Source organism: Muntiacus reevesi, chromosome 17 (genome assembly GCF_963930625.1).
Source record: "Muntiacus reevesi chromosome 17, mMunRee1.1, whole genome shotgun sequence".
Classification (NCBI taxonomy): domain Eukaryota; kingdom Metazoa; phylum Chordata; class Mammalia; order Artiodactyla; family Cervidae; genus Muntiacus; species Muntiacus reevesi.
In genome coordinates this window covers 37,551,646-37,563,800 of record NC_089265.1, presented here as the reverse complement: position 1 = coordinate 37,563,800, position 12,155 = coordinate 37,551,646, and the positions used below count along the sequence as shown (strand labels likewise).

Genomic DNA, 12,155 nt, shown 5'->3' with positions numbered 1-12,155 from the left:
AGCTGAGTGGTCCTAGTTGCTATTGTTCAGTCACTAAGCCATGTCCAATGCAACTCCATGGACTGCAGCACGCCAGGCTTCCCTGTCCTTTACTATCTCCCAGAGTTTGCTCAAACATTGAGTTGGTGATGCCATCCAACCATCTCATCCTCTGTTGCCCCTTTCTCCTGCTCTCAATCTTCCCCAGATCAGGGTCTTTTTCAATGAGTCGACTCTTCACATCATTTGGCCAAAGCATGGGAGCTTTGGCTTTAGTATCAGTCCTTCCAGTGAACATTCAGAGGTGATTTACTCTAGAATTGACTGGTTTTGTCAGGGGAAACACACTGACTGAAGTCACCCACCCTGGCCAAGCAGCATAGTAACCATTTGCATGAGGTGTTTTATGATAGGAGGTCCTGGTAAGGAGCATGGAACTAATAAGCCACCACCAACTGGAAGAGTTCAGGAAAGGTCAAAAGGTGACACCAAGTGTCCAACCACCTCCCAGAATCCTTCTCACTGGCATCCATCTTGGCTGAGCAATGCGTGCACCACCAGGAAGGACTCTGAGTCAGAAGGATTCGCCAAAGACAACCCAGAAACTAATCCCATCACCATAAAACCTGAGACTGTGAGTCATGTGGCAAAGCAGTTCTCCTGGGTTCCCTTGCCCTCCTGCTCTCCACCCAGGCGCCCCTTCCCAATAAAATGTATTGCTTTGTCTGCACATGTGTCTCCTCGGACAATTCATTTCCGAGTGTTAGACAAGAGCCCACTTTCAAGCTCTGGAAGGGGTACCTCTTTTGGCAACAGTTTGATCTCCTTACAGTCCAATGGTCTCTCAAGAGTCTTCTCTGGCATCACAATTCAAAAACATCAATTCTTTGGCACTCAGCTTTCTTTATGGTTCAAATCTCACATCCATACTACTGGAAAAACCACAGCTTTGACTATATAGACCTTTGACAGCAAAGTGATGGCTCTGCTCTTTAATACGCTAAGTTTGCCATAACTTTCCTTCCAAGGAGCAAGTGTCTTTTAATTTCAAAGCTGCAGTCACTGTCCACAGTGATTTTGGAGCCCAAGTGGTCCTAGAGAATCCCTAAATACCCTTAGATTCCTCTCCTTTAAGACTTATTCCCCTAAATATCTATAACTACCTCCATTTTCCCAGTGAACAGTTAGACTCTATTCACATTTTACAATGATCCCCTGGAGGAGTTTTTGCATTCTTGGCTGCCTATCAGTCATTTCACTTATAGGGCATCAAGCTAGTCCCATCTGTTCCTCACTAAATACTTAAGAAGCTCTGGCCTTTTGGGGTTAACTTCCCAACATTCTGTTCAGAGATTGTGTCAGTGGTGTTTATAAGTTTTGATCTCACCTATGTTGTGGGGACCACACTTGCAATGAACCTTGGTTGCTGGACTTCGATGATCTTTGTGTTTCAGTCTTGGGGGCCTATTTTAAAAAAACAGTGATGTTGTCAGGAAAGAAAAAAAGATGGGGCAGCTTTGGGGGCAATATTCTTCATGCAGCCAGGACTCACCCTCACTGGTCCATATAGTCGAAGCTACGGTTTTCCCATAGTAGTCATGTATGAATGTGAGAGTTGGACCATAAAGAAGGCTGAGTGCCAAAGAACTGATTCCTTCAAAGTATGGTGTTGGAGAAGACTCTTGGGAGTCCCTTGGACAGCCAGGAGCTCAAACCAGTCAATCCTAAAGGAAATCGACCTTGAATATTCATTGGAAGGACTGAAACTAAAGCTGAAGCTCCAATACTTCGGCCATCTAATGCAAAGAGCTGACTCATTGGAAAAGACCCTGATGCTAGGAAAGGCTGAAGGCAAAAGGAGAAGAGGGTGGCAGAGAATGAGATGGTTAGATAGCATCACTGACTCCATGGATATGAACTTGAGCAAACAGGAGATACTGGAGGACAGGGAAGCCTGGTGCACTGCAGTTCATGGAGTCAGAGGGAGTCGGACACAACTTAGGGACTGAACAACAACACCATCACTGGTAAAGAACTTTCCAGAGACTCTACATGAAGGTCAAAGTTAATTTTCTAAGTTGTCAATCTCAGCTTTTTGTCCTTAAATAAGGACTATTACCCATGGCCAATAACACTGAAATTCATTCCGCTCTCTTTTTCTCTTTTGTTCTTTCCTGTTTTCTTGGTCAAATAAATAAATAGATTTTAAAAACCAGCCCTTCTATCTTTCTTCCTGGACAGCAAGATGACACTCATTGCCTTACTTTAGGATCTAAATTGCCACCTACCATCTTCCTATACATCCAAAATGTGATAATGACTGCTTTTCTTTTTGAGAAATTTCTAATATCAGTTGGTTAATAGCTATAGATTTGTGCATCCTACCCACCCCACCATGCTCCATGACACAACTCTGGTGTCTAATGCATATTAAATAAAAGACTTTCTATTCCTTGATATCCAAATTGGGAACCAAAGCCTCAACTGAAATGCTGTTGTACAATGTTAGGCTATAAATGTCACTGACACAATTTCAAGTCACCTGTCAACATTCAGCTGCTTCAGTTTCACAGGGTTGCCCTGCAGAGGGCCAGAAATCAAGGGCAGATCCCTGAGTCTCTTAGAAAAATGATTGCAAAATGACCATAGAATGAGAAATTTTAAAGTGTGTTTCAAATTTTTAAATAAAGAAAAATCTCCTGACACACAACAGGGACAGTTTATTGTTCCTGGTGAATTAATAGTGAATTTGATAGCAGGACTGTTTCTGCAACCTCTCATATTTCCTATTCTCACTTCTTCCTCAGGTTCCCTCTGTAAATAAAAATTTCAGAGGTTTCCAAAAGTCCAAGCCAGTCCAGACAACCCAACAAACTTTTAATCTCCTGTAGCACTTAGCATCTGCACTTTTCATTGACTACATAAAATGCTTCAGGGTACAGAGAAACTTTAAGATTATCCACCTGTATTCTCATCTGATACTGGCATCTTCCCTGCCACCCCACTCAGAGACCAACCACTCCTGAGGAAGAGGAATTGACTTCTTCCTTAATACTTTATTAGAATTAATTTCTTTACTATAAAAACATATACACACAGTTGAAATATAAGGGGGAAAAAAAGAGAAAGATAATAAAAATAAACTCTCCTCATAATCACCATTCTCAGAAGAAAAAAAATTGGTCACTAAAAGTATTAGTGTTATTCCATTATAATAATAATTACTTATATAAATATATATTATAGGGCTATAATAAACATGTTTCTGGCTAAATCTTTGTGTGTGTCCATGAATAGTTTTTAAGATAGAATCTTAGAAATAGAATTAATCAATCAAAATTTTAAGATGTCTAACAATAATAATCACAACAATACCATTAATATTAATAACAAATGTTTCTGGAGCATAATGTGAGGTACTCTGTCACATACCTCATATTCACAACAATCTTAGGAGGTAAATATTGTGTCACCTCCACTTTTAAAATAAAGAAATTGAGGGTTGGAAATTTACTTGAGTTCTCTCGAAAAGTATACTAAAATAATGACAAATGAGGGTTTCAAACCCTCATCTATGTCCACATAAACCCAAGTCTATGTCCAAAAACCATGCTCTTTCCATTACACACATAAATGAGGAATCCCTCACTGGGCTACAATGAGTAAATGACCAGTATTTTTACTAAAACAACACAAGTTAAGTGAAACAAAGGATGCCATGTTGGGAAAAGCCAAAAAGTCCTTAAATTCAATACTCATCAGATATGTGAGTCATCCCACAAGGAACACTTAAAGGGAAGTCGCTCAGTCGTGTCCGACTCTTTGCGACCCCATGGACTAATGTAGCCCACCAGGCTCCTCCGTCCACAGGATTCTCTAGGCAAGATTACTGGAGAGAGTTGCCATTTCCTTCTCCAGGGGATCTTCCCAACGCAGGCATCGAACCCAGGTCTCCCGCATTGCAGGCAGACGCTTTAACCTCTGAGCCACCAGGGAAGCCCAATCTTTATTTATTTACCTTTAAAGACAATAAAGCATCTTTCTAGGTATCTCACCTTTAGACTACTCCAAGAATTACAAATAGAGGAAAACAACAGAATGGGAAAGACTAGAGATCTCTTCAAGAAAATTAGAGATACCAAGGGAACATTTCATGCAAAGATGGGCTCAATAAAGGACAGAAATGGTATGGACCTAAGAGAAACAGAATATATTAAGAAGAGGTGGCAAGAATACACAGAAGAACTGTACAAAAAAGATCTTCATGACTCAGATAATCACAATGGTGTGATCACTCACCTAAAGCCAGACATCCTGGAATGTGAAGTCAGGTGGGTCTTAGAAAGCATCACTATGAACAAAGCTAGTGGAGGTGATGGAATTCCAGTTGAGCTATTTCAAATCCTGAAAGATGATGCTGTGAAAGTGCTGCACTCAATATGCTAGCAAATTTGGAAAACTCAGCAGTGGCCACAGGACTGGAAAATGTCACTTTTCATTCCAATCCCAAAGAAAGGCAATCCCAAAGAATGCTCAAACTACTGCACAATTGCACTCACCTCACATGCTAGTAAAGTAATGCTCAAAATTCTCCAAGCCAGGCTTCAGCAATACGTAAACCATGAACTTCCAGATGTTCAAGCTGGTTTTAGAAAAGGCAGAGGAACCAGAGATCGAATTGCCAACATCTGCTGGATCATCGAAAAAGCAAGAGAGTTCAGTCTGCTTTATTGACTATGCCAAAGCCTTTGACTGTGTGGATCACAATAAACTGTGGAAAATTCTGAAAGAGATGGGAATACCAGACCACCTGACCCACCTCTTGAGAAACCTATATGGAGATCAGGAAGCAACAGTTAGAACTGGACGTGAACAACAGACTGGTTCCAAATAGGAAAAGGAGTATGTCAAGGCTGTATATTGTCACCCTGTTTATTTAACTTATATGCAAAGTACATCATGAGAAACGCTGGGCTAGATGAAGCACAAGCTGGAATCAAGATTGCCGGGAGAAATATCAATAACCTCAGATATGCAGATGACACCACCCTTATGGCAGAAAGTGAAGAGGAACTAAAGAGCCTCTTGATGAAAGTGAAAGAGGAGAGTGAAAAAGTTGCTTAAAGCTCAACATTCAGAAAACTAAGATCATGGCATCTGGTCCCATCACTTCATGGCAAATAGATGGGGAAACAGTGGAAACAGTGTCAGAATTCATTTTTCTGGGCTCCAAAATCACTGAGGATGGTGAGTGCAGCCATGAAATTAAAAGACGCTTACTCCTTGAAAGGAAAGTTATGACCAACCTAGATAGCATATTAAAAAGCAGAGATAATCGGGATGGGGAATACTTGTAACTCTATGGCTGATTCATATCAATGTATGACAAAACCCACTGAAAAATTAAAAAAAAATAAAAAATATAAAGCAGAGATATTACTTTGCCAACAAAGGTCCGTCTACTCAAGGCTATGGTTTTTCCAGTGGTCATGTATGGATGTGAGAGTTGGACTGTGAAGAAAGCTGAGCACCGAAGAATTGGTGCTTTTGAACTGTGGTGTTGGAGAAGACTCTTGAGAGTCCCTTGGACTGCAAGGAGATACAACCAGTCCATCCTAAGGGAGATCAGTCCTGGGTGTTCACTGGAAAGACTAATGTTGAAGCTGAAACTCTAATACTTTGGCCACCTCACGCGAAGAGCTGACTCATTGGAAAAGACCCTGATGCTGGGAGGGATTGGGGGCAGGAGGAGAAGGGGACAACAGAGGATGAGATGGCCGGATGGCATCACCGACTTGATGGACATGAGTTTGAGTAAACTCCGGGAGTTTGTGATGGACGGGGAGGCCTGGCATGCTGCAATTCATGGGGTTGCAAAGAGTCAGACACAATTGAGTGACTGAACTGAACTGAACTTAAGAATTAGAAAATTCATTTTAATTCTGAACTGAAAATTATTTCCTTTTAGTCACCAATCACTAGTCTAGATCTAAACCACAAAGCCACAATGACATTATCCCTCTGCCCTGTGATGTGACAACCCTTTGCAAGTGTCATTTAATCCCCATGTTGTACTCCGTTCTTTTTCAAACCCATGGTTTCTTTAACTTTTCTTCCTACCTTAGACCATGGAGTGTTCTCCCCACTGGGAAGACTTCTGCTGACTATGATCTAGGCTGTGTATTTTTCAAGGCCAGGCATCAGCTGAGACACCAAGAGAGCCATCAAGCGACCAGCCATCAGGAATCTGTCTAGCATTATGTAAAGTCCATCAGGGACGTGCCCTGGGGGAACACTGTAGGTCTGATGGCTATGGGCCAGTTCCTGGTGAAGACAGGAATCTTCAGCATCTTTGAGCACGCTTACAACATGCAGGTGATGAAGTTCAGCGTGAACCCCATTGTTAAGAGTTCCCACAGAAGCCAAGAACTGGCTGACCTGCCCAAGCCAGTGGAGGGGCTGAAGAGGGCAGCTAAGCCAGTCTGCATGGTGCAACTCATCACTGAGGAATCAGGGGATCGCTTCATCAACAGGGTGATGAGCTGCACCTATTGATCTTCCTGAAGAACCGAGAGAAGAACCTCACTGGCATTTCCACCAGGACATCCTAGCCAGTCGTGTAGCACCGCAAGACCATCAGCGAGGAGTCCCTCCGTGCTGTGCCTGTCCAAAGCTCCCAACAAGCAGAGCCGGCTGGACACAAAAGCGCGGCTCTTCCCCAACTCCATAGCCAAGGATGCTGACAGGAGGTGTCTGTCCTTCAGAAGCCCAAGTAGCAGGTCTCAATCTGGCGGAAAGTGTGAGTGAGACAATGCTGAGGCCCCTGGTACTTTGGGCTCTCGAGCACAAGTCACCCAGTACTACCTCAGTGGCATCCATCGGGACAGCATGGCAGCCGGCCTTCAAGCGGTGGAGCTGTGAGGAGCACTCGCGGGGCGTCTGCTTCCATGTCCCCAGTCTGACGCTGCACACGGATCCATCCAGGGCTTCCCACACCCGGCACTGCCTCAATGCTGCATGCTGACCGCCTGCCCCGGGCCGTGGGGTCCATTCACCTGTTGAGAGTTGGTGTCCGCAACAAGGGCCTAGTGGCATCCAACTGTCCTGCACAGGAAGCGGGGCCACGTCTTCGAGGAGTCCCAGGTGGCCGGCACTGCTCTGTTTGACGAGAAGTCACATCGACAAGTCCTTTGGCTTCACCGCCGACCTGAGGGCCCACACAGGCAGCTAAGCCTTCCCCTTCCTGGAACCTCCAGATCCTGCCCACAGACCCCTTCAACCACACCAGCTGCCCCAGCAGGTCGTGGGCGAGACACGTAGGCACAAACACCTAAAGGAAGACGTTCCAGTCCCAGACAACTTCCAGGACAGATGTCAGTGGCCTCCTATAGCAGCTCAGCCCCCGGGCACAGCCTTAAGCCCTGGGATCTCCTCACGACCTCTCCAAAGATTGCCCAGACCTAAGATGCTCCACCTGCAGGGTTTCTGGGGTCCACTTGGTACCATCCTCATCATAAATGCACCAGCTAGTGTGCTTAGAAACTCAGTCGTGTCTGACCCTTTGCCACCACATGGACTGTAGCCCACCAGGCTCCTCTGTCCATGGAACTCTCCAGGCAAGAATATTGGAATGGGTTGCCAACATCCTACTCCAGGGAATCTTCCTGACCCGGGAATTCTCCATTGGTGAGGAGGATTCTTTACCACTGAGCCACCTGGGAAGCCCACTCATCATGAACATTTGATGACATTTCTTTCCATATCTGGTTCAAGATTTCAGAGCAACAGAAATGCCCTTGCAGAAAGTACTTAATTGGCCAGTGGAGGTGGAAAAAAGGAGGTGACACCTGCTGCAGCCAGCAGGGTAGGTAGGGATCAAAAGTGGTCGCCGCACACTTTGGGGAAAAGAAACTAGAGACAGAATTAAAGTTTTAAAGATGGGATCAGGGGATTCAAGACCTCTTGGGTCAACAGCCCTGTTCCTCAGAGCCGCATCACTTTTATTTAGTGTCTTGGCAAGCAGAGAGTATCTGTTGTGTTAGAGTCCCTGATCACATCTCCCATTTTATTGATTACTTTAAATTATCTTTGTTATTTTCTTGTACAAGGGCTATCACCTAGCTGGAGGTCATAAACCTGCATGCTGCTGCTGCTGCTGCTAAGTCGCTTCAGGCGTGTCTGACTCTTAGCGACCCCCATAGACGGCAGCCCACCAGGCTCCCCCATCCCTGGGATTCTCCAGGCAAGAACACTGGAGTAGGTTGCCATTTCCTTCTCCAATGCGTGAAAGTGAAAAGTGAAAGGGAAGTCGCTCAGTCACATCTGACTCTTAGCGACCCCATGGACTGCAGCCTACCAGGCTCCTCCATCCATGGGATTTTCCAGGCAAGAGTACTGGAATGGGTTGCCATTGCCTTCTCCACATAGACCTGCATGTGCCTTGGGAAAACATCTTAGTGTGTGCACAAGCAGCGTTCTGAACTTGCGCTAACCTGGCATTCCAAGGTTCACACTATGTTTTCCCTTAGCTTAACAGGGCATGACAACCCCAACTGGTCAACCCGATGTACTTTTATGTGGGTTATGCTGTATTGCTATATTTTGCTTTTATTCTTTTCCCATGGTGATTTTCTCATGGTTTAGCCAGAGCAACAGGCGGCTGACTATTAACCCCTTCAGACACTCAACACTTTTTCTTTCTCATTTCTTCAGAGGAAAACTCAAATTCTCCCACCCCCAAGAAATTTTAAATAAACACATGGGGTTTATTTGGGTAAGTGGCCTGTTGTCGATTTTCTCCTAGACAGGAGGAAGGAACAAGTGGTTAGACATTCTCCTTGAAACTAGAAGGCAGGAAATTTTGTGCCACGTCACCATGAGCATCTTCAGCTGTAATAGTGTCAACGGAATAATAAATTCGATATGGTGGTGACCAAAAAAAAAAATTGTGGCTGAAAAATACATAAATATGCAATGTGGCATGGTAAGTGAAACTACTGACAGGTACCGAAAGTTCTGAGATAGTACAGAGAAGGGACTGGTTAACTCTGTGGGGATGAAGGAGTCATTCATTCCTTCATTTCATAAACATTTCCTGAATATATATTACATGCTGCAATAAGCACAAACCTGGATAAATACATTTTACAGCAAAGGGGAAAAGAAACATTTCAGGTGGAGGAGACCATATACAAGTATAGATGCCGGAAAGATCATGGTGAGTTTGAAGACCTGTAAGACATTCCAAATTGTGGAGAATAAAATTTTGTAGGAGGCTGATTCATGTCAATGTATGACAAAACCCACTGAAATGTTGTGAAGTGATTGGCCTCCAACTAATAAAATAATATTAAAAAAAAAAAAGAACAAAATAAGAGGAAGAGAAGTACATTCCAAAACAAACACTGAACTATGAGTGTTCTCTTCCTTTTCTTATTTAATTGCATTGTCATTTATCTGTAAGTTAGAAAACAGCTTATTCTGACTTTTCCCACCAACTCACCTGTGCCTAAACATTCCCCTATTTAATCTGCCACTAAAACACCCCTTAAATGTGATGGATTCTCTGTACTGCCAACACTGTATCTCTTCTTAGATTATCAAGATTTGTTTCTATCATGTCTTCTTATCTCCATGTTCTTTCATATTCTTCTTTTCCAAGTGATCTTCCTATAATACACAAATTAATCATTTTCCTCCACTGCCTGGGATCCTTCATTGGTTTTTCCTCTGGACCATTGCCAAAAAAAAAAAAAAAAATTTTGTAGGAGAGAAGCAGCAGATGAGGCTGAAGTATGCAATAATTCATACTATGCATTGAATGCAACACTTCATAATATGCATGCGTGCATGCTCAGTGGTGACCTACTCTTTGCGACCTCATGGACTGTAGTGCACCAGGCTCCTCTGTCCATTGGTTTCTCCAGGCAAGAATACTGGAGCAGGTTGCCATTTCCTCCTCCAGGGAATCTTCCCAACCCAGGGATTGAACCTATGTCTCCACGTCTCCTGCATTGCAGGCAGATTCTTTACCACTGAGCCACCAGGAAAGCCCCCATAATTTGTGTAGGATGCAGTAATTCATATTATATGCAGTAAATAGCATAAGTAAATTTGTGAAGGTTCAAATCCCTGACAGAGTTTGTGGCTATTAAGTAAAAGTCTGAAACTGCTAGGAGCCTGTGACCCTCTTGAGAGGGTGGAGCAGCAGTCAGATGAGCTAGGGCACCTTACTCCTCTCAGGCTGGTTGTGGCCCTTCCCTACCCAGCAATCCATCGTGGGACAGAACAGATGCCACCAGATGTAGCATGCCTGCCTCTCCTTCTACTTTCTCACCTTCCCTGAACTCTGCTGGGAGAAGATTTCATTCTTTTCCTGAAAGATTCATGTACGGCCCAAAGAAGTAGAGAGTTAAGGGCAGAAACAGAAATTGTGGCATTAAAAAAAAAAAAAAAAAAAAAAAAAAGCTAAGATTCTGTTTAATTCTCAGAAGAGGAGTAAGTCATCCTTGTTTGAGAACTGTTAGAATCCCCATGAAGGCTTCTTACTTCCTTACCTTTCTCTGTTTCCTTATCTTCTAAAGTCATCTCCTCTTCCATTTGGGCCCTAGTCTTCTGTATCTCCTCTTCCCCTTTCTATCACTCCCTACAATTCCTGCCGGGAGGTAGAGTCCTAGTGCCAGCCAGCTGTTGAGCCTGGAATATTCTGCAACCTCTGGTTTCAGCTAGATGCCAATGGAGGATTTCTCTGATATCCTTCTGTAAAATCTTTCTACAGGGTGCCTTCTCCTGTGAAGGGACATTCGATGAGGGTGCCTCACCACTCACAGATCTGCCTCCAGATTGCCTTTTGATGTTCCCTAAAAGCAAACAGAAGGAAGAAAGTTCTTCCTTCCAGAGATTACCTTGTCTAGTCCATATAACAAGTGTGTTCTCTTGTTGATGTAGCTTTAACCCTGCTTCTTTTGAATTAGTAACACTAGACCTCTGTCCAGGCCTGATTTTCCACATTAACTGAAGGCTTTCCACATTAACTGAAAAATCACTCTACCTGGGTCACCTGAGACAATGGGACTGTACTCAAAGAGTTTGTTCCTTATTGTCAGGTTTGTTTCTGATAAAAGTCTAGGAGGGGTGTGTGTGTGTGTTGAGTAGGGCAGAGTACAATGGTGTATTCACGTTTTCCAGCAGTTATGTAAATGTTTACTTGAAATTTGAAAAATTATCGTATTTTCTCCATCTCCATTGAGGACAGAAAAATCAGAAAGAGGATTGCCTTGTCAAGAGATTCAGTAAAGCACTTAGCCTCAGGAAACGATTCTAATGGGAGGACACAGTTTCTGTTTTGTTTTGTTTTTAATGTTTTCTTTTACTATCTAGATCACCCCATCCCAGATGCAACATCCTTTCAAAGTATTGAAGCTAAAGCAGGAAGGACACACTGTTTATACTTTTTTGCTTCTAGATGAGTTAATCATTTATTTCTGTTGTCTTCATCAGAGGAATCACCTCAAAGCAGCCCCACTCTCTGAGTCAATTCTACTGGGGTTCATAGTGACAAGTGGAAACAAGAATAGGATAAGTCTCTGGCTAGAGTGAAATAACTGAAATAACTTCTTCAGGTCACTGAGAGGCAAGTGACAGATTGGGCCTCAGGTTAGATATTTACAACTGGCCTCCAGGTTTATATTTCTTGGGGCAAGAAAAAGATGGGTTCCAGACCAGACACTTAAAACTAGCCTCATGTTTGCATTTCCTGAAACAGAGGGTAGGTGAGTTCTAGGTTAGATATTTAGAACCAGCGCCCTTTTTGCTCTTTGAAATGTAATTAACAACTGAAACAGCCTAAATAGCCAGGCTTTGTCTCCTGCGGATACCTTAAGATAACAGTCATGGCAGGAACAGAAAGGGGCTGAACCATGAGATCAGAAGGTCACATATTTCCCATCCTTGGGACAAGGGAGACATTTCACCTGTACAGAAAGGCTCCTTGGGGGTCAAAAGGAGGGGGCACCACCCCATAATAGGTCATGCTCCTATGTGATCCCTTAGGCCACTGGGCAGGACTCCATCTTGGAAAAAGATGCACATGCATGTTGGGGAGGGTCCTAGGGTGGATTGCTGCTGCTGCTGCTGCTGCTGCTAAGTCTCTTCAGTCATATCCGATTCTGTGCGAC

The 12,155-nt window shown here is 43.6% G+C and overlaps 1 pseudogene; it reads left to right on the top strand.

The window, feature by feature from the left end:
- The first annotated feature begins 373 nt into the window (after positions 1-373).
- LOC136148339 (elongation factor 2-like) lies at positions 374-6,786 on the top strand (annotated as a pseudogene).
- Positions 6,787-12,155: the final 5,369 nt, after the last annotated feature.